Below are 23,846 nucleotides of genomic sequence, written 5' to 3'. Positions count from 1 at the left end.
TCTGCAAGATTAGGTCCCACGGATGTGGGTTTAAAATGCAGTGTAGACGTACCTCTTCTTTTCAGCTGCTACATTGCATTGAAAGGCAGCTGGAAATCCATTAAATACCATCCCAATATTGCTTTTCCATGGAAGCAATTTCTGTCAGTACCACAGGGACATTGTGCAGGCATGCGTGGGAGAGGAGGTGGCCCAGGTGGTAATGAACCCCAGGGGAGGTGATCTATGCAATTGTGGGTGGGAGAGGAAGTGATTCACACAATGGTGAACAGGAATGGAGGTGCCACAAGCCAATCTCCGTATTAAGGAGTCTGGCTCTGTAGCTCTCAGACTGACCGACGGCCTGCACTGCTTGGGGTGCCCATACAACGTACCCCTAGAGCCTGGCCTGCAGTGATCAGCCCTGCGTGAGATGCTGGTGTGACGGGTTGGATCACAGAAACCCCCTGGGAGCTGCCATCTGATGTGCCAAGACTACCTCTGCTCCTGTTTTATGTATTAATACCTGGGGGAGCAAACAATTGTGCATCTCTCTCTATCAGTGTTATAGAGGGCGAACAGTTTATGAGTTTACCCTGCATAAGCTTTATACAGGGTAAAACAGATTTATTTGGGTTTAGACCCCATTGGGAGTTGGGCATCTGAGTGCTAAAGACAAGCACACGTCTGTGAGCCGCTTTCAGGTAAACCTGCCGCTTTGGGGCAAGTAATTCAGACCCTGGGTCTGTGTTGGAGCAGACGGAGTGTCTGGCTCAGCAAGACAGGGTGCTGGAGTCCTGAGCTGGCAGGGAAAACAGGGGCAGAGGTAGTCTTGGCCCATCAGGTGGCAGCTACCAAGGGGGTTTCTGATATCCAACCTGTCACAGCTGGCCACTCCAGACTGCCTCCAGAGTGTTGGGAATATTCATAGCATGTTAAATAGAGAGATTTAGCTCAGCGTGAAAGGCGTTTGGATCTGGTTTCCTGTCATCTTTGGCCAGGATGGCCTAGGATGGGACACATACAACTGAACACCCTGGAGAAGACCTTCCTTTGACAGGTGACTAATGGAGCATTATGCCTGAGGCCTCTTCCTAAATCGGAACTCACCATGACCAGTACTGTAATGGCCACAGACATTGCAAGTGGTGCCTGAGCACCAAGGAGAGGAGGCTGGCAGGGCATGGCCCCTGCCCTTGCCCCAGGGTGAAGGGGCTGGCTGGGCATGACTCCTGCCCCAGCCCCAGGGTGGAGGGGCTGGTGTCATATTCCTATACAGTGGCACTCTCAAAGAATAGGACATTTAGGCATCTTCTATTTTAGGACAGACACAAGGTAGCTTGGCCTGCTGAAATGTAGGACAGTCCTATAAAATGAGAGTATCTGGTCAAACACCCCCGAATGTGGTCAGATACCACCATGCTGGGGACAGTACAAGAGCCTAGCTAGACAGACATCTGGTGAGGGATGGGTCAGTCTATACAGAAGATGATACATCGGGGGAACAAGGGGACAGGCCAATGAGATAGCTATGTATAAATATTGGAAGGAAAGCAGCATATAGAGGGGTATAAACTGTTGACCCCGTGCACCTATATTAATGCCTAGGGCATTTTCCAGACTCTCAGCCAAATGAAGGCTGGGGGGGGGGGGGGGGGGAAGATCACCATAAATGGTGGGTGCTCATGTATCATAGGCTTGGCTCTTCCCTGCAGTATAGATTAACTACAGTCTCTTCTTCACTTCCTGCCCTAAATTGGTATGCAGTGTTATTATGCGCTGTTAAATAGCTGCCACGTTTCATCTCAGAGGTGGCTGCATGTCAGTGGTGGGTGAAGTGTCTCCCCCAGGTATCTTCCTTCCCTACGGGACCTGACAGTAGGGTGGGGAAGATGATTAATTAGTTCATGTTTGAAAGGTGCTTTGAGATCCTCAGGTGAAAGGGCTGCTAGGAGTCCAAATTGCCATTATTTATTTACCTGCTCCCAAGGACACACACACCCTTCCTCCCTCGAGGGGAGGGAGCTGTGAGAAGGAACAGGGTGAGTCAGCACCTGGACATACCAAACAGTGGATGAGGTCACTGCCGGGAACGTGGAGCTGGCAGGTCCCACGCTGGGCAAGCAGGGTTGTCACGGCCCTGACCACGGGGTGTTTGAGTACAGAATGGGAATGCGATGGACTCTTGTTTTCGGTTCAGCAGCTAAAGCGAAATGTAACTTTCTTGCAGCAGTGCCAAGTCTGGGCCATTCCTGCTGCATTAGAGCAGCCCCTTCTGCCAGAGAAGTGCTAGCACCAGGGAGCGGCCTGTCTGTGTTTGGCCTTGTCCTTAGGAGTTTCACATCTAAAGCGAGGCTCCAGTGGCCAAATGCAGATGCTGTCCAGATTCCAAACACCACAAACTTCAGGGGGGGTTCAGAGCTGGGGTTTGGATTTGGCCCACTGTAGAGATAAGGACTGTTGACAAGATTTGGATCTAGATCTGGGGTTGGATTTCTGAACCTTTTGTCCCCACATCACCCACGAGTTCCAGGGGGTGGAGGGGTGGGATCTGGAGTTTAAGGGTGTACCGCTCTCTATTATAAGCACTGGTTCCTCGCTGAAGCAGGATGGACAAGCTCTCCACTCTAGGAACACTCACCCCCACCCCACCATGCAGCATTTTTATTTTAAGATACCTGAGTCCTGGAACCAGCTGTTTTTGATGGTTCTCCTGCTAGCTCCAAGACCTCCTTTGGGTTCGGTTGGTGACTTTATCTGTATTCTGTTCTAAACAGCTTAGCTCCAAGCCAATTCCACCCTAACGAGCGCGGGCCTTACGAAGGGGCTACATTCAAGTGCAAGCCTCAGGAATTTTTGGGCTCCTGCACGTGATCGTTCACCCCTGGAAAGGTGAGGCAGGGCAGCTGGGTGATGGATAGGCCAGTCCATGGCTGTCCTCCTCCTTTGCAGTGCAGGGCAGAGAACCACAAAACCACTGGTCAAAGAACATGGGCCTTAATCCGGCAAGGATCTTGAAAGCCTGTAGCCCCCTCTTCAGTTCGCGTCACTGAGCTTTGGGAAGTCTCTGCCCATCAGGTGACAATTCCTGGGCCCAATGGGGTAAGTTATTGACAGAGTTTCACTCTTCACTTGGGCCAGTTCTACACTACAGACCTATATCGGTATAAATATGTCAGTATTGCAAAGACTAAACGTTAAAAAAAAATCATGAGTCAGGCCCCCCAAAAATCATGAGATTGGCTTAACAAATCACGAGTTTTTTGAAATAATAACACATTGAGATTTTTCTTTTAAAACTTGTCTTCTAGTTTCCAAGCCTTTGGAGTGCACTGGAGTCACATGTTTATGTTTTTCTCCTTAACTACCAGGGCTATAACCCTTTTTTAAGTGAAAGCAGAGAGTCTCCCATATTTCACATGACTCCAGGAGCTGAGGCTTTAAGAAAAATGTCCAACGTTGTGAGGCTCACAATAAAATCCTGAGAGTTGGCAACACTAACTTGGGGTAGGGGTTAGGGTTAGCAACATAACTACCGACCTAACCCCCTGTGTAGACAGCGCTATGTCAGCGGGAGAGCTGCTCTCTAGCTACCGCCTCTTGGGGAGATGAACGAACTATGCCGGCGGGAGAAGTTCTCCCATTGGCGCAGTAGCATCTTCACGAAAGCGCAACAGCAGCGCAGCTGTACCAGCGCAGCTCTGTCCGTGTAGACAGGCCCTCGGCGTGTCCTCGCTCTTGTTGTTTTCCTACACCAGTCCCTTCAATCGATCTGATTTCACAGTCCAGCAGATGAATTACACCTCCCCTCCCGCCGCCGAGCGCAGCATTGCTGAGGTGATTGTGAAACAGGCAATGAGCACTTCGGATGCACAGTCACTGCTGTGATTATCAAGAGAACATGCTGTGTGCTCCTGGAGAGCGCAGTTGCCGCATATCAACCCTCAGCACGCCGGGTTGAGAGGGGGTCGCGGGGCTTGTGCAGATACAAGGAGTTTATGCCTTAGCCTGTCACCTCCCCAGTTAGGCCACAAGCAGGAGTGAGTTTATTGATTCCACCCTAGTGCAATGAGGGCATCGGCCCCTTGATCAGCAGCACTGCCATGGAATGTGGCACACAGCTGAGTCTCTGCACAAGGAAAGTCCAGGACTAAACTAGAAGGAGGAAGTGTGGGGCAGGCTAGAGGTACACTCTAGGTGGGTGGGTGCAGGTTAGGTTCATTGGCAGACTGGGATATCGGGGGGTGCTGCATGTCGGGACTGAGGGGCATTGGTAGCTAAATGTAGGGACAGGATTCAAACATCAGAGGATGCTGCCATTCAAAATACGGGTGCCTTGGCAGGGCTGCACGTGACGGCCCAAGGATGGATGAGCAAGGGGGGTTGTTGGTCTGGACTGAGGTATGTGAGCACTCCTGGGCACCCTACAATAACGAACCACTGTGCATGTTTAACGAAGGAAAAATTAAAGGCTTGATCCTGCTCCCATTAAAGTCAATGGCAAAACTCCCATTAAAGACAGCAGGGGTGCTGGATCAAACTGGAAAGCTTTCAGAGACCTGGGGGTGGGGTGGGAATCACAGAGCAGGGAGGAAAACTCGTGATTATTTTAAAATGATAAAACCTCCCTGGACAATGTCCCTCTAAATAATAAAGAGCATGTGCAGGGCAGACAGAGAGGGGGGCGCAGGGGGAAGATTTACGGTGATGATGCAAGACCTTGTGACAGATGAAGGTTGCACTCGAGTAGGGCGTAAATTGCTGAGGTGAAAGATGGTATCTGTCGCAGCCTTTGCTGTGCCAGCCTCTGCTCATAGAAAGCACAGTTTAAATAAGGATTACATTGTTCTGTTATTGTCCAAGGTGACGGTGCTTAAGGCTCTAATTAGTTAATTGGTTTCCCTGCTCTCCTGGCTCTCCCTGGCCTTGTCTCCTTTGCACTGGGTCTATTGGTTTCAGTGGTAGCCGTGTTAGTCTGTATCAGCAAAAAAAACGAGGAGTCCTTGTGGCACCTTAGAGACTAACAAATTTATTTGGGCATAAGCTTTCGTGGGCTAGAGCCCACTTCTTCGGATGTATGAAGTAAAAACTACAGGAGCAGGTATAAATACATGAAAGGATGGGGGTGCTTTACCAAGTGTTAGGTCAGGCTAACGAGATAAATCAATTAACAGCAGGATACCAAGAGAGGAAAAATAACTTTTGAAGTGGTAAGAGAGTGGCTCATTACAGACAGTTGACAAGAAGGTGTGAGTAACAGTAGGGAGATATTAGTACTGGGGAAATTAAGCTTAGGTTTTGTAATGACCACTCCCAGTCTTTATTCAGGCCTAATCTGATGGTATCTAGTTTGCAAATTAATTCCAGTTCTGCAGCTTCACGTTGGGTCTGTTTTTGAAGTTTTTTTGTTGAAGAATTGCCACTTTGAGGTCTGTTATTGTGTGACCAGAGAGATTGGGTCTATTGTTTCCCAATATCTAACAATGAACTATCAATGAACTCCCACCTGTTCATGCTCTCTGTATGTGTGTGTATATATATCTCCTCAATATATGTTCCATTCTATGCATCTGAAGAAGTGGGATGTAGCCCACAAAAGCTTATGCTCAAATAAATTTGTTAGTCTCTAAGGTGCCACAAGTACTCCTGTTCTTTTTGCGGATACAGACTAACATGGCTGCTACTCTGAAACCTGTCACATTCAGTGACCCCAGCTAATATGGCCTGGAGCTGGGATTTCAAAGGAACTTAATGGTTAGGATTAGATGCCCAATTTCCATGGGAGTTAGGTGCTTAACTCCTTTAGGCCCTTTAAATATCCCAGTCTAGATAGACAAAAAGGAATCCAGACTTTCAAGATCTGGTGAAGGATGCAGTGAACAAGAGGGTTTCTTTTGTTGCCCTGGTCCTTACAGAGCTCCATAGAACCTCCTGATCACAGCCGGGCCTCACTGCTGAGATCTCCATGCTTCACAGTCTAGATGAATACGGCAATCAGTATTGCAAAGACTAAACGTTAAAAAAAAATCACGAGTCAGGCCCCCCAAAAATCATGAGATTGGCTTAACAAATCACAAGTTTTTGGAAACAATAACACATTGAGATTTTTCTTTTAAACCTTATCTTCTAGTTTCCAAGCCTTTGGAGTACACTGGAGTCACATGTTTATATTTTTCTCCTTAACTACCAGGGCTATAATCCCTTTTTAAGTGAAAGCAGAGGGTCTTCCATATTTCACATGACTCCAGGAGCTGGGGCTTTAAGAAAAATGTCCAGCGTTGTGAGGCTCACAATAAAATCCTGAGAGTTGGCAACACTAACTTGGGGTAGGGGGCAGAGGACACTGGATCAGGTTTTTTGGTCAAGGTTTTACCTTGAGAGTTTGGAAGGAGATCTGAGATGAGAGCATTGTTCAGTTTAGAATCACTATAAGGGGAAATTTTTCATTAGGCTTCTAAGTCCCATTGGCAGTCAGTGATAATTGGGTAGCTAACTACTTCCTGTGCCTTTGAACCTATCCAGTAGGGGATAATAGACCCAGTCACATGGCTTTCACTTTCACACACTGATTCCTTCTTATCAATTTCCCAGCTATGCAAATGGAGAAAAGAGCTCGATTGTTCCTGTACTAGAGATTGCAGAACCCACGTTGATGAGAAGTTACATGAACACTGCCAAGTCCATGCTGAAAGGAAATCACCGTTTCAATAGAACCAGGGGTGGTTTTTTTGTTGTTAAACACTTTTGGTAAATACTTACAGTACTGCCAGTTCAATGATAACCTAGTGCTGGCCTCTGGGTTTGTATTGCCTGTTGTTTTCCTGTACTGTAGGATATCCAAAGAACTCTAAATCTTGTTCATTGACAAATTCATCTCACCCTAAAGGTTCGGAGAGGGAGGAGTTATGTGACACTGGCAAGCCAGGGACCAGCTCGTGCCAAGGACTCTGTGTCCCAACTGAACACTGGCAAATACCTGGCTGGAATTAGGCCGACTCACCTGTGTGTTAGCATTGTTAAATCAGATGTTAAGTTTATAAGTCTGTGTTTAGTGTCGACATTATGAAACCCTTCGAGAGATGCAACATGTGTTAAGCTTGTTTAGAACAGCAGTGCCCCATGTGATAAAGTGATATTAAGTGTTTGCATTGTAATCCTCTATAATCGAGTAAGTCATCAAACAGGAAAGAACCATTAATTAATGTAAAATGCTGGCTTCCTACAGAAGGTGGTAGGTTCTGCCCACCAAGAAGGCCCATGTAAACCAAATTAGTCACTGTGAAACATCAAAGAACAAAGGCTTTGTTAATTGCCTTCCTCCCATTCCACCACCCCCAGCTGCTCCAATGAAGAGGAGACCTGCGGGTGAACTCATCCCATGAGCTTGAACTCGGAGGGAAAGGGAATAAAAATCCCTAACCCAAAGAAACTGTATCTCCATACTGCTTGAGCTTTGGGAGGGCAAGATTTCTAAGCATATGCAAAGGATCCCCAGCTGTTTAGCCTGTGTTAGCACTAAAGGACTTCTAGAGCTTGCCCATTACAGCTGTTTCTATCGCCTTTTGGAACCTACGACTGTCACTCATTTGTGTGTGTATGTTTACCTGCTTTAACCTTGTAAATAACTCTTTATTTTTCTTAGCGAATAAATCTTTAGATAGTTTATTATAGGATTGGCTACAAACCTTGTCTTTGGCATGAAATCTAAAATACAATTAACCTGGTGTAAGCGACCAGTTCTTTGGGATTGGGTGTAACCTGAATGTTGTGATTTTTGGTGTAAGGGACCATCTATCACAAAGGCAGGCTTGCCTAGGTGGCAAGACAGACTGGAGTACCCAGGGGGACTGACTGGGATGCCATGTTAAGGCTGCTGTAGTGCCTGAAGAGTTCACACTTGATCCTTGGTTAGCAAAATCCAAGTATGGAACTCACAACCAATTTGGGGTGTGTGTCCTGCTTCTTAACAGTCTGCCCTGAGGTTGGTTCTCACGCTTTTGAGCCACTCCAGGTAGGCGTCAGGCAGAACCAAACTGGCTGGCTGACTAGGGCCCAGTATTGCCACCTCAAGCATTCCAAAATGATGAGTCAGGCTCGGGCCCCAAAATTCATACGATTTTTTTTAACACCTTTTGGGTTCCTTTTCTTTGCCTGATGGTTTCTGAGCCTGTAGGTCTCACACATTTTCGTTGTTTTCAAGCTTTTCTCGGCAACCACGAGAACTAGAAACTTGCTTTCATTTCAAAAATGAAAGCTGAGATTCTAATGCAATCATTTGAATCCAGGAGCTGGGGCTTTCAAAATTACACCCAAGAGCTCAAGACTCACAGTAAAATCACGAGAGTTGTCAACACTGAGCAAAGGGGTGAATATGGAACATGTTTCCTGAGCATTAAGTGACACAGCGGGCAGGCCCTGTTGCAAGACACAGAGCTGTATTAAACATGCTGAGAGACCATTGCTACAGGCTGAGGTTCTGCAGTTGATCTAACAATGGCCAAGCCCGCAGGCTTGCATCCATGAACATCTGGTCTCACCAGTCTAGCTCCCTCTTGAAACTTGACCCTCTGTCTCAGTCCAACTACAGGGCAAGGCTGCTGGATGGCACTGACCGAGTGGAGACTGTGCAGCTTCTGCTGTGTTTTCCTTTGGGGGAACGTTTGGCAGAGTGCACACTCCAGCCGTCAAATTGCCAAGACCCAAATGTCTGGCATGGGCCTTATAAATCAAGAGGAAAGGCCCCTGATGAAGAGGGCAGCTAAACGAACTGCAGAGCTCAACAGAAGCTGGAGTTCATTGTGCTGTTTGCTCTGACCTGGGTCTTCTGAATCGCCACCATTCCTCTTGCCAAAACCAGGGAGCCGTGATCAGCGTGATCCAGCCCTGCAGGTCTGGGCCTTGGGTGCCATTGTAAACGGAGTGGCTGGGGTAACATGGTTCGAATTCCGTGTAGCATCCGGTATCACACTAGTTCCTTCTCTCAGAATGAGCTTGGGCAGCTGTTATGGGAGTGGAAACTGGCAATGGGACCATAAACAAAGGATTGTACTAAACAGCAAGGCGTGGACTTGCGGGGGCGGGGCGGGGGGCGGTGTGTCTCATGGGGCCATCTGAGCAAGTGGAGGCTATTCTCGGCATCTTTTGGGGCCAAAAGAAATCTTAACAAGTGCGGAGTCCTGCACTTAGGAAGGAAGAATCCCAGGCACCGCTACAGGTTGGGGACCGACTGGCTAAGCAGCAGTTCTGCAGAAAAGGACCTGGGGATTACAGTGGACGAGAAGCTGGATATGAGTCAGCAGTGTGCCCTTGTTGCCAAGAAGGCCAATGGCATATTGGGCTGCATTAATAGGAGCATTGCCAGCAGATCGAGGGAAATGATTATTCCCCTCTATTTGGCACTGGTGAGGCCATACCTGGAGTATTGCGTCCAGTTTTGGGCCCTCCACTACAGAAGGGATGTGGACAAATTGGAGAGAGTCCAGTGGAGGGCAACAAAAATGATTAGGGGCTGGGGCACATGGCTTACGAGGAGAAGCTGAGGGAACTGGGGTTATTTAGTCTGCAGAAGAGAAGAGTGAGGGGGGATTTGATAGCAGCCTTCAACTACCTGAAGGGGGGTTCCAAAGAGGATGGAGCTCGGCTGTTCTCAGTGGTGGCAGATGACAGAACAAGGAGTAATGGTCTCAAGTTGCAGTGGGGGAGGTCTAGGTTGGATATTAGGAAACACTATTTCACTAGGAGGGTGGTGAAGCACTGGAATGGGTTACCTGGGGAGGTGGTGGAATCTCCTTCCTTAGAGGTTTTTAAGGCCCGGCTTGACAAAGCCCTGGCTGGGATGATTTAGTTGGGGATTGGTCCTGCTTTGAACAGGGGGTTGGACTAGATGACCTCCTGAGGTCCCTGCCAACCCTGATATTCTATGAGTCTATACACTGGCTGCTGTCCAATAGCTGGGCCATTATCTTACCCGGATACAGGGTGTGATGTGAAACCCTAGATATAGATAGCATCTTCAAACCCTTATAGCTCTGAGGTCACCGCGGTCTTTGGCAGGCCGCCTCTGAATTTACCCCTAGCATATTCCGCTGATCCTGCAGTTCTCACCTGTGAGGGACACACTCAGTTCAAACCCAGGGGGCACAGAGGTAGAACAGTCTCAGAGGAAGGCTGAGATGTTCATAGAATCATAGAAGATTAGAGTTGGAAGAGGCCTCAGGAGGTCATCTAGTCCAACCCCCTGCTCAAAACAGGATCAACCCCAACTAAATCACAGTCTTGCCAACCCCCAAAGTTCAAAAATCATAAGTCAGGCTCTCCCCCTCCCCAAAAAAACAATCATGAGATTTTAAAAACAATCGGAGTCAGGGGCTTTGTGTTTGCCTTCTGGGTTTTGAGTCTTTAGGGAATCACATTTTCAAGCTTTTTCTTTGGAAACTTCCTTGGGAAAAAATGAAAAAGCCAGCAAGCTGGGGTAACCCCATGTGACTCCAGCAGCTGGAGCCTTAAGAAAAACAAAAGCAAATATTGTGAGACTCGTGATTAAATCCCAGCGATGCTGAATTTGCTAGCACTGGAGCTGTAGCCAAGATGCAGCGTGGGACTCTACTCTTTCGACAAGCTGTTTCCTAGGAACTGGGGGCTGAAATGAGAACGCTAATAAGCCACCTTGCACTGATTCCTCTTACTAATTAAGTCTGCAGTTCTAGTCTGGGGTGGAGGGGTGGGCGCTTTGTTCCTCTTCCTTGACGGAATTGCCTATATGTCTGCAATGGTATCCAAGTACCTGGGGGGTTGGTACCGTGGGAATAAGGATAATATGATAATAACAAACAAGGCAAGAGGGAGTGAACCGCGCGGTGATGAAGCTTGCGGCTGATGCTATAGTCAGTGGTGCTGTGAATACCAGTGAGAGCAGAGAAATGATACAGAGTGATCTAGAGAGACTAGAAAGAAAAGCAGACAGTAGCAAAATGGGATTCCGCTTGGAACAATTCAGCTAATATCTCATGGGGAATAGGGAGGAGGAATAACCTGAAATAAACGTAATAATTTACCCCTTCACATAACACATCAACTAGGGGTCCCCCAATGAAATTAATGGGCAGCAGCTTTCAAACAAACCAAAGGAAGTATTTCTTCATACAACGCACGGTCAACCTGTGGAACGCGTTGCCATGGGATGTTGTGAAGACCAAAAGTATAACTGCTTTAAAAAAACATTAGGTAATTCATGGTGGATGGGTCCATCAATGGCTATTAGCCAGGCTGGTCAGGGGTGAAACCCCATGCTCCAGGTGCCCTTAAACCTCCAACTGCGTGAAACTGGGACTGGACAACAAGGGATGGATCATTCAACATTACCCTTTTCTGTTCATCCCCTCTGAAACCTCCAGTACTGGCATATGTCGGAAGACAGGATACTGGGCTATATGGACCATTGGTCTGACCCAGTATGGCCGTTCTTATGTGAATAGCAAACTAGACATGAGTTTGCAGCGTGATTTGGCAGAAGAATATTAGGCCAGTACAGCTCTGGGCCGTGTGTACAGGAACATCACGTCATAGGGCAGGGAAGTGGGGGGATATTGTATTCAGATGTAGGCGCCTTATCACCAGAAATATATTTACAAACTATGGGGAACGGGGGAACTGAGAGGAGCATAGGCACCGACTCCGTGGGTGCTCGGGGGCTGGAGCACCCATGGAAAAAAAATAGTGGGTGCTCAGCACCCACTGGTGGCCCCACCAATCAGCTCTCCCCCTCCCCTCAGCGCCTCACACCCACCAGTGATCAGCTGTTCAGTGGCGTGCAGGAGGCACTGGGGGGAAGGGGGAGGAGTGGGGGCAGGAAGAGGTGGAGCGGGGGGCAGGGCGCGCTTGGGAGAGGGGCGGAGTGGGGGCAGGAAGAGGCTGGGTGGTGGCAGGGCCTTGGGGGCAGGGGTGGAGTGGGGCAGGGTCTGGGATCGAGTGGAGGTCGAGCACCCCCGGGGAAATTAGAAAGTCGGCACCCCTGGAGAGGAGAGCAATAAAACAGAGCAGAGGGCGGGAATATTGTCTTGGGAGGAAGGATGAAAGAGTTAAATGTATACAGCATGGAAAGAGATTACTAGGGACATGATAACGGTCAACAAATATTTGAAGGCTGTAAAGACTGAGGTGGGAGAGAAAAGTTCTAGTGGGGAGCGGAATTCCTAGGGATAATGGAATGGAGTGAGGAAAGGCAGGGGGATATCGGCTGAATGCAAGGAAAAACTTCCCGCCAGCGAGATCTGGTCTGTTGTGGGACCATCTCAGCTCCAGGTCAGGAGCTGGAGCTGATGGATTTGTACATCTAAGAGCTTGGTGGAAGGAATCCTTGGCGGTGGAATTGTCTCGTCTCCTTGGTTGGGCAGGGTGCAAGGCCGAAGCTGTTTACTGGGTTTGTGCACAGGGCTTGTTTGAAGGAAAATTCGGAAGGCTGTGTTTGATGAGGGGCTTGTTCTTCTGTTTGCTTTACTCGGCACCGGTGGGGTTACATGTCAGATGGTTGTTCTCGTTGTTAAGCGGGCTTGGAGGTCAGTGAGAAGGAACAGTCCTGCACTGGCAGGCTCAGATGAGCACCAGGGACTAACCAGATCTTCTCCAGGTGTTTTACTGGGGAGAAGAGCAGAAATGAGGACAGCTTAATTATTATTTACTTGCATTCTGGTAGGCCCTAAAGGTGGCCTCTGAGATCGGGGGCCCCTTGGACGTTGTATAGGGAGAGACCTTGCTCCAGTTAGACAAGGCAGACAAAGAGCGGAAGAGTTATTATCATCAGGCTGTTTACAGGTGAGGCACTCGGAGACAAGGTCACTCAGGGAGACTGACAGAACTGGGACATGAACCCCCCTCCCCCAGGGCTCAGTCCAGTGATCTAACCACAGGCCTTTCTTTCCAGCATTTCCCTTTTCTGAGTCACACTCAGGTAGAAGGAAAAAAGTTCAATAGCAAAAAAAAAAATCCCCCAAAATTCCAGTGTCTGCTTCCCACTGGTCCTCTCTCTGCCAGTCACATGCGATTCACTTTCATGCCAGTTTCCTTCTTATCAGCACGGCATTTCACAGCCCTGCAAACAGACCAAGCATCATGAACGTCCCAGTGTTAGAGATTGTGGAATCTGCGGTGAACGGGAAAGTACAGGACACGAGGTTAGCAACGTGCAGGCTTAAGAAATCATAGATTAAATAAGAGCACATTGTTTTCAATCGCCCAGGGTAAATTACCCTAGTGCTCTGGGTAATTACTGGCATCACAACTCTGGCCGCCTGTGCCAACAGCCAAGTTTTGCTTTCTTTTTCTCCTCTCCCTCCAGCCATCTCGCTGTGTGATATCCACCAGCGCTCTGCCTTGTTTATTAATGCATTGATTTCACCCCTGGGCCCTTTCATTGCTCTGTGCAGAGATTAAGAACAATCTGTCTCCAGAGCAGGCGAAACCACAAACTCAGCCCATTGTGGATCTGGTCCGGATGACGGGGATCGGGCCGTGTTGACTTCCTGGGGTTGTCGTTTTGGGGCTGGTGGCAAGGAGAGGGGTTTGCATCCCCCACAAAATCCATGACACTGAATCATTATTAACAATGCTAGCAAGAAACAAACAGCCCTCCAGCTGGGTCAGGGGCCAGCAGAGATGAGGGCACGCAGGTGATATGCGTCCCCAGTGCTACAGCTTGAAGAGCTGTGCTCCCCTCTAGGGCAGGACCCAGTTCCAGTGCAGAGGGGGACCCCACACAAACGGGGGGGCTGCGACCCTTGCACATCTCAGAGCTCAGCAAGGCAGGGTGAAGTTGGGGTAGAGTGTGTGTATATTGGGGGGGCCAGGGGTCACATAGCTGGGGGGATGCACCAGTCTCTGTGAAACAGGGCAGTGCACGTGCTGCTGATGCTGCAGCGGCACAGAGATCTGACAGTGGCTTCTAGATACTACAGCAACAGGAGCTTTAGAGCTGCAGAGAGAGAGAGACAGGGGTGCGTTCCTGTGTGGCCTGGGGAGGGGGAGTCTATCTCAGTCATATCAGTGGGGTCTCTCCTTTCCCGAGCCCAACCGGTCAGTATTGGCTCAGGGGAGGTAGGATTTGGCCTTAAATACAAGCACCCCCAGCATAGGGTGACCCGATTTTATAGGGACAGTCCCGTTTTGGTTTTTTTTTTCTTATATAGGCACCTATTACCCCCCCCCCCCACCCCCGTCCCGATTTTTTACACTTGCTAGCTGGTCACCCTACCCAGCAGGAGAAACACCTGTAGACCAGCTCCATGTTGATGCATTGGGGAGCTATTACAGGGTTACTCAGGGCTCTGTCTGTCTGTCTGTCCCATCCGTTGGCTTGCTGCACCGTAGGCTGGAATGGGTTATATTGACTCATCCTGCACTAAACTCAGCAAGATATCTCCCCAGGCATAGAGTGCACATGTAGGAATCAGCGTAAGCCACCACCTAGCTATACAGGTCCTGCTTGCCTTTAATTGGTGTCTGGCTACCCAAGGTACCAGAGCACAGCGGCCTTTCACATCCCTTCCCTTCCCGCGTGGTGTGCACTGGCAGTGTGTGGATTCTGTACACGCTGGCTGGGTTCAGAAATTCAGGCAGGTGATTTCCTGAGTCTCACGCAGGGAAGGTGCATGAGGCACACTTGTCCCCATGATATTGGGGACACGACAGCAGAGGTCTGAATGCACCGAACGCTTAATAAAGCCCAGAGAGAAATAATTCCAAGAATCAGTAAAGATTCCTTGTATGCTAGAGACTTTGTGGTTTGAATTTATACAGGGCTGCAGCGGGTTTTCTGGCAGCACAACGCCTCCTTAAAAACCACCCAGGGCCTGGTTCTCCATTCACTTACATCGCTGTCTCTCCAGTGGAGTTACTCCTGGTTTACACCAGCGTGAGGGAGGGCAAAATCAGCTCCCAATACGTTCTCTTAGGAAAAAGGAGCTAGTGGTAAGCTTTACATAGGAACAACTGAGGTTGTTAAGCTGCCTGTACTGCCCTGACGTAGCCAAGTGGGGCAGGGGCCATGTTCAAGTGGGTATTTGTTTGCCACATGGGTGGTGGTAGGGTGAGGTTGCCACAGATTGCATTACTGTTTGGTGACTTGCTTGTCTTATTCTGCAGCCCTGACTCATCCTTTGAATTCAGTCAGATTAATGTGGGTGAGGACAGCAGGATCGGGGCCAAAGCAAAAGGAGCCTCTGGCCAGGGCCGGTGCAAGGAAGTTTCGCGCCCTAGGCGAAACTTCCACCTTGCCCCCCCCCGAGCCCTGCGGCAGCTCCCCGCCCCCCCCTGCCCTGAGGTGCCCCCCCCGAGGCAGCTCCCCCCGCCTGCTCTGAGGTGCCCCCCCCGGCAGCTCCCCCCCGCCCTGAGGCGCCCCCCCCCCGTGGCAGCTCCCCACCCCAGCTCACCTCTACTCCGCCTCCTCCCCAAGCACGCTGCCCCAGCTCTAATTCTCCTCCCCTCCCAGGCTTGCGGCGCCAAACAGCTGATTGGCGCCGCAAGCCTGGGAGGCGGGAGAAGTGGAGCGGCGACCACGTGCTCGGGGAGGGGGCATAGGAACGCTGTAAAAAAAATTGGGGGCACCGCTTTTTGGCGCCCCCAAATCTTGGCGCCTTAGGCAACCGCCTCATTTGCCTTAATGGTAGCACCAGCCTGCCTCTGGCGTCCTGCTGGGAGTTCAATGAGCACACGGTCTGAGACGCCTACAAACCTCCCCATTGTCTGGGCTTGGCAGGCTGGGAGCAAGTGCCCACGCTCTGCAGACGCGCAACTGGGGTGAGTCTTCCCAGGTGGGAATGATCTGGATTTGGTCCTAAGATGTGACACGACACCAGGGCCGTTCATCGACAGGGGTTGTAGCTGCCTGGCATGGAAGCTAAACCCACCCCGACTACCTGAGCCCGGCTGGGGTTTGCTTCCTGCTCCACACTGCGTATTAGTAATTCGCTGGGAAATGTAACCCCACGGTTGGGTTGTATGGCGGGATCAAAAGCAAGCAGCCTGCAAGCTGGATGCAGTCCAGGTCAGTTGAGTCCACGCCGGTTGGGCTGAGAGTCTCTGTTATTTTTCTCTCTTCTAAAAGGCCAGGGGTTCACTCCTCTGAACGCATGGATCTGCCCTTTGCACTGATCTTGGGTAACTGCCTCTGTATGGAGCCCCCCATCGCTGCCCTCCCACCTGCCTCCCTGTGCCTCCCCTTGGCAACACTGCTCCATCCTGCCCACAACCCAGGCAACAGGTGCTGCCCCTGAACTGGGGACAGGCTCTGTAGGGCAGAGAGCAACCTCTCAGACACCCTCTTAGGTAGCTTGCACTGATTTGCCTCATAGGTTTCCAAGGGGTGGCAAGAGACCCTGGAAGGATCAGATTCCTCTAACTCTATTTTGGATCCCCGCTGATCCTGCATACAGGGGGCAGCATGCCTGGGAACCAGCTCACCTGGCTTCTGCTTCTTCTCTGGCCTGATCTGCAAGTGTCAGCTGCCTTCTGCTATGGGAAGAAGAGGGGTGTATGGGGACCACAGAAAACAAACCCAGGGATTCTGGCCTTTGCTGGCACAATAAAAATAAGTAGGTCATAACACACACACACACACACACACACACACACACACACACAGGTATCATATACAAGAACAAACCAGAGGCCCACGCATTCTGGTGTCATGTTCCTGGAAACAGAAATTACACTTCACATTCCATTAGTAACGAGTCCACTATATTATTATATTCTAGGAAATACTCACCCACCTTCATTACTGATAACAGTCTGCATGCATGCATGCAGCTCCTTTCATCCTGAATGTCAGAGCCCTTTGCGAGCATTTTAAGCCTCACAACACCCTAAGAGAGAGCTGAGTATCAGAGATGGGGAAACTGAGGCACAGAGAGGCCAGTGACTTGTCTAATGACACGCAGTGAATGGGTGGCAACGCTAGGAATAGAACTCAGGAGTCCTGACTCCCAGTCCTCTGCCTTTACTCTTTCTTTTTTAAGGCTATTTGTTCAGAGTATTAACCATATTACAACTTTTGACTTGCAAAGGGCAGTCCATCCACTACAATGAGGCTAAGATGTAAGAAGTGAAGAATCTTATAGCATGTATCAGGCACATTGGAGATTTGTTTAGAGAACATTGGGTTCTTGTGATTAGTCTGCTCAGATGATTCAATAGCTATCAACACCGTCACACGCTAGATTTAATCTAGGGGCAAAAGTCATGGATAATTCAAGCCCTGCAGAAATTGTCTATTGTAGTAGCGGTGCTTGTGCCTCCATTCCGGCTGGGCCAAACCGTCTCTGTAAAGAAAGCAGAACAGCACAATGGGAGTCAGGGCACGTGGGTTCTGTTCCCAACTCTTGGCTCTGACTTGCTCTGGAGTAAAAGGCCTAAGAAAATTCTAAGCCCTTGTTATTTTCTTGGGGTCAGCTCCTCAACTGGCATAGACCAGTGTAGCTCTGTTCAAGTCAATGGATTTGTGTGGATTTACACAGACTGAAAACCTGGCCCCATGAATTTTGACTCAGAGAGTTTCTACTTCCCTATATAGGCAATAGCCTAGTGTGTTTTTATATGGACGGGGATGAGATCTGTCCTGGGATTCCTGTCTGGAGGGTGAACCAGTTACATCACTGTAAATCCAGAGCAACTCCACTGAAGTGATTGGTGTTACTCCAGATCTATGCCCATGTAAGCATTGGTCATGGGTCCTGTAAGAGATTTGGCATCCAGTTTAGTGCATCCTCTAATTCAGCCATTCACCCCTTGATCCTGCCCCACTTTCTAATGTTGGGCTGTCTGTTTCCAAGAGGGTGACCGGACAGCAAGTGTGAAAAATCGGGACGGGGGTGGGGGGATAATAGGTGCCTACATAAGACAAAGCCGCAAATAGCAGGACTGTCCCTATAAAATCGGGACATCGGGTCACCCTAGTTTCCAAACTGAGTCATGAGTAGTCATAATGAAACCCAATCTGTTACAAAAAGATGCAAGATGGAGATATTTATAGAAGGCCCACCTAGTTGGGTTATATTTAGGGGTTAATTGGCAAAGGATTTCATGTCAGAGCCTTGGGAACACTGATCTAGATAAAGAAGCTTATTGGATTCCTATCTCACTCAATATTTGCATGTGAATCCCTGGTGTAAAATCCAGGGTGTCAAAAATATTTGCTGATCTGCACAATGAAGTGCTGATTGTTTGTTTTTCACTTCTTTCTAGATAAGTAGGAGGTGAGGGGGATTAAAATCCTGTTTTCTTAATGATGTTTACAGGATGACCAGTGCAGAATCTAGCACTGCATAATACTAGACCTGATTTTTATCCCTCTCATAGAAAATGATATTTTGCACTTCTATACTAGCAGCAATAGTGTGGGCCAGTAGCTAGGGGCCTGGACTGGGAATCCGGAGATCTGCATTCTACCCTGGCCCTGCCACTGAACTGCTGTATCAACTCGGGCAAGTCACGCCTTCCGCTGTGCCTCGGTTTCCCCTTATTTAAAATGGAGATGATGATACTTGCCCTCCTGGACAGCTAGAATAGCAGATAGAAGAGCGCCGTTTTGGCATAGCCTCTTCTATCCAACACCCTGTGAGAGAGGAAAATTCATTTGATAAAGGAGAAAACTGAGGCACAGAGAAAGAAAGCAGCTTGCCCAAAAGCACCCAGGAAGCCTGTGGGAGAACCAGGAACTGAAGCCATATTGCGTGGTCCTTTAACCACAAGACCGTTCTTCCCATACCACTAGATCGTGTTTATGTGACAAGAGTGATTTTAGTCCTGGAATAGCTTATTCTGCTCCTCTTGCCACCTCGAATGCAGCTAGAGGACCTCCCTTGGGATCAGCAAGAGTAAACACTGGAATAGAAATAAATAGCCCAGTAACAATAATCGTTATAACAGCACTCAGCACTTACGTAGCAGTTTACAGATCACAGTGCTTTACAAACATTAATTAGTTCCGGCAGAATGTTCCGCCTGATCATTCCTGTTCTGGCAACTAGGGAAAGGAGCAGAACTGACCAGTTCTGCTTAAATCCTCTTTAGTTTAATCCTTGTAAAATGGTCCTGTGCCTATTCCAACATCTCTTGAGCTAGGGGCACACTGGCCCTTTAAGTCTCTTTGATCCTGTGATGGTTGCACAAGTGCAGGAGTCACGGATGTAGACAGGCGCCTGGTCAGAATGTAGCTATCTTGAGATGCGTCAGAGTAGTGCATGTCATCATAGCATTAGGGCTGTGCGGTGGGTCCGGAATCGGATCCACTTGGAGGCTGGTGGCATTTGGAACATGGTTAAAGACACATGGTGTTGTTAGAGTGCTTGTGATTTAAATCAAGGCACACTGGCTGGAGCATTTGTGGCTTGCGACTGTACAGGGTGGCAGGTTTGTTTGGATTTCTCTTATACATTTTCTTCTCTGATTGGTGGATTTCTCTGATGGCTTGATAACATTGCAGTACTGTGTATTCTCTAAGGCTTGGTCTACACTAAACCCCCAAATCGAAGTAAGGTACGCAACTTCAGCTACGTGAATAACGTAGCTGAAGTCGACGTACCTTAGTTCGAACTTACCGCGGTCCACACCCGGCAGGCAGGCTCCCCCGTCGACTCCGCGTACTCCTCGCGGCGAGCAGGATTACCGGAGTCGACGGGGAGCACTTCTGAGTTCGATTTATCGCGTCCAGACAAGACGCGATAAATCGAACCCAGAAGTTCGATTGCCTGCCGCCGAACCAGCGCGGTAAGTATAGACAAGCCCTTAGAAAACTGAAGATGCTAGTGACCAAGAAGTTTCATAAGAAAACAAAAGACTGGTACCAACTTAGTGTGAAAAAAATCCCCAAAACTCCATTTTTTTCACAGACCTTGAATTTTGTTTTCTGACTAGCTCTAATCATGAGTCATTTAATCAAGGAACAACATTTGTCCAGAATGAAAGCGGGATGATTAGTGTCACGCTGTCTGGAAAGGCTTCCGAGCGTGAGTGCCAACCTCAGGGCAGACTGTCAAAAGCCGGGCAGACACCCCAAACTGGTGGTATGTTTGATAATTAGATTTCACCAACCCAGTCCCAAATGTGAACACCCAAAGTACTACAATAGTCATATAACGGAGTCACAGACAGTTCCCTTAGAGACTCCAGTCTATCTTGCCACCCAGGCAAGCTGGACTATGTGATAAATAGTCACACCAAAAATCACAAATATTCCAGGTTACTCCCCATCCCAAAAGACCAGTCACTCATCCAGGTCCAATTGCATCCTAGAGTTCACATCAAAAACATTGCTAGTAGCCAATTCTATAGTAAACTAACTAAAGGTTTATTAGCGAAGAAAAATAAATGAGTTATTGAGAGGTTAAAGCAGGTAAAATATATGTATAGGTGAGTCACAATCTATTATGCCAAATGGTAGCAGAGATGTAGTAATCTGCAAATTTCCCAAAAGTCTCTCAGGGCTACCCAGAGTCACTCTGGGGATCGCTGTCTTCTCATTTGATTAGTCCACCCCTGTTAGAATCCAAACAGTCCAGAGATGCAGGATCTTTCCCCGAGTCCATACTTATAGCTTCTTCTCACAGAAAACAAGCTGACGGGGTTACCACCCATTAGGGCTCTTTCTTTGGTTGGCAGAGAGAGGGGAGTGTGTTTAGAGACTGTGATCTCTGATCATCACACACAATGACCACTTGCCTTCAAATGCACAAGAAGTAGCACTTCATTTGCATCACACAAGGCTTCTTTCTCGTTTGATGGGTTATTTAGTTACAGGGATGTATTCAATGTAAATGTTTGCTATTACATTATAACAGGATATAGTAAGTAAAAACAATGCATGTAACATCCCATTAGTTCTCATAAAGTTTAAACACCAAATACACTCTCATACATTTAACACACACTTTGATCTATACTAATACACAAGTGAATTGGTCTGGGGCTTTGGCGTGAGCTGGCACCTGGTCTGCCAGCATCACAATTAGTTTATAAGGGTTAGTTCGGTGAAGAACAGAAACCATACCTTGGACCTTAGGTGACCAATCACATGCTAGGAATAATGAAGAGCAAGTAGTCAAAGCAAAGTTGCTGAATAACCCATAGGCAGCAAATAGTTGGCAGATACGGTGTGTCAAACAGTTTCAAATAATAAACTAACTGTTTCAGTGGATAGTTTGCAGACAGGAAAAGGGCTAAATTATTCAGATAAATTGGTTGCATACAGCTCAATAGTCCTGCTAGAATCCTGTCTACTATCAGGGACAGCAGAAAACATGTTTATCAACCATCATCCAATGTTTAAACTTGCAGTCCTTTGCAAAACACCACATTCAAATCTCCCAATGAACAAAGAATCATAAAATTAAGAGATGGAAAAGTCTGATTAAGTCATAGGGCAGTTCGGGATTGCTTCCTAGTGCCGATTTATTAGTTTCTTGTTCAGTCTACTTTTAAATTTGCCAAGCAATGGGATTTTCATTCTCCCCTTGGATCCTCATTCTACTAATTGAGGCCTATAAGGTGATCAGTCATTCATGAACTAGCACTTGATTAAGCCACGTGCACTGATCGGTCATTCCTGTGCTAGGCTCCAGCCAATCCACAAGCCATGATCTGGTCTGGTGACTCTCAAGTCAAATATATAAGCCTCACAGGACTCCAGTCTGTTCAGTGTCGCTCCAGGGTTTGGAATTGTCCCCTGCCTGGTACTGGCAACAGACTCCCCAAGCCTTAGCCTGCTCCAGCCTTGGTTTTGCTCCAGCCCTAGTCCTAGTCCAGGCCTTCACTCTGGCCTTGTTCCACCCCGTTCTGGACTCCTGATTCCAGCTCTGACCCTGAATCTGACCACTAGGCCTGAGTAGCCCCATCATAGTTTCTGAAACCACTTCCCTCAGAAGGAATGGGGACAGACCTGGGGGCCGTACATGAATACGCGACCTCAGGCAGATACAGCCATTAGCTGTTTATTGAAGATTTATTTCACCATAAGTTAAACTAGTCCTCAATGAACATAGACCTAAATCCTCAAAGATATTTAGGTGCCTAATTCCCATTGAATTCGTTGACCTCAATGGGAGTTAGGTGCTTAAATACCGTGGAGGATCAGTTCTTGTTTCAGCAAAGCACTCAAAAACATACTTAAATTCTTTGCTGAATAGGGGTAGACTTACACATGTGTTTTAAAGCTAAGCACACGCTTCATTGGGGCCACCGAAAGTGCTCCCTAGCTACCCCTTCCTTCTCCCACTCTGAGTGGTAGAAATGCCAGCAGGTAATACGTGGTACAATGAATGAACCAAGAAAGTCTCTACGAGAGAGCACTGTGTGTGTGTGTGTGTGTGTGTGTGTGTGTGTGTGTGTGAGAGAGAGAGAGAGAGAGAGAGATCTGGGACTGTAACAAACTCGTATTCTCTGTGGCGCAGGCCCGGACAGGCACCTGTGATGGACACTGCCTACTGGGTCCTGTGCACGTCTCTTCAGCCTCACAAAATGGCAGCATCACTACAGGCAGCTGACTCCCAGAAACGCAGAGGTGCAGTGTGCAGAAAACAAGATTATAGCAGTCAGAGAGCTACGTACGGCACAGGGTTGTCCTTAGTGTTTATGTTGGCGCTTTGAAGATCCTCTCTGCTATTTCCCACTTCCCATCCCCTGTGTCATGGCCAAGGAGGGCTACATGGGATTCTCTGCAGACGCTACTGAGAACATCCACAAATGAAATAGAGAGGTGAGTGTGCGGGACTGAGCGTGCTGCCTCCATGGTCCTCCCAGGCCAGGCAGCCTGGAAAGCAAAAGGCCAACCAGACATAGGCCCTGGTCCTTGGCCACAGGGCAGGGCAGGCAGGATGGAGAGAGCAGCCGATGACTGTCACGAGTTACACAGCACCAGGTGTTACAAGAATGCGCCATAACCGCACGTACGTAAACAGAGAAGGTGCCAGTAGATCGCACTGAGAAACATGCAATATAGTTGCTGGGCTTTGTACAACCAATAAAAGTTGTTGTGCATTGCAGAGAGCAGCACTTTGCACCAGGTTGCTTTATTAAGTGTCTGATTTGAATTTCTCTCCATCAGGATCTTGAGGCTAAGCAATTACACAATAGCGAGCCAGTCATCCATAGGGAATGCACAAATCTAGGTTTAATTGGCCTGACAATTAAATTCAACCCTCTCTGGTTTTGCCCAGTTTTAGTTATTGTCTCTTCCTATGTGCCCTATCTGCTGATCTCTCCATCTTGTTAATTAACAAGGAAATTTCACCCTGAGGGCTGTTCCTCCCACCCCCCAAAAAAACAAGAATAGAAAAAGAATCAAGAATAAGCCAGTTTGTGCTGAAGCAACGAACTCCCATCAGGATTGATCTGGTGCAGACTGACTCTTGTTAGAGTGCGTAGTGCTGCTGATGTTCTCCTGGGTTTCAGGGAAGGTAGAAGCTAAATGCCAAGGAACAGATGCTGCGCTGCGGCAGCAGATCCATATACTCAGTGTTACACACTTGGCAAACGTAAGTTAGATACTTCTCTGATTCAGTGTGCGGGAAATGGCTGAGTCCATGGATCTAGCCAGGCCTGTGGGACCGTACAGAGAACACACCTTGCTGGCCCACGGGCATCTTTATCCAAAAGCTACAAAGCTAGGCGGGCTTGTGCTCCTAAATGCCTTGGGTGCTTTTGGAAACCTTCCTCTATAACCCTTAGGTGTCTGTGCAAAGCCACACTAATGAATGTGATAAACAGAAGATGTTAATTCAATGCACTTGCTGGGATGTGGGCGAGATGGGACCTAAGGGGATTTTGCCAACTCTAATGTCTATGGGTCTGTATGAACATCAAAGAGCAAACATTGGCCCTTT

The sequence above is a fragment of the Chrysemys picta genome, chromosome 10 (assembly GCF_011386835.1).
Source record: "Chrysemys picta bellii isolate R12L10 chromosome 10, ASM1138683v2, whole genome shotgun sequence".
NCBI lineage: Eukaryota > Metazoa > Chordata > Testudines > Emydidae > Chrysemys > Chrysemys picta.
The sequence above is the reverse complement of the archived record's forward strand: the minus strand, read 5'-3'. Positions refer to the sequence as shown.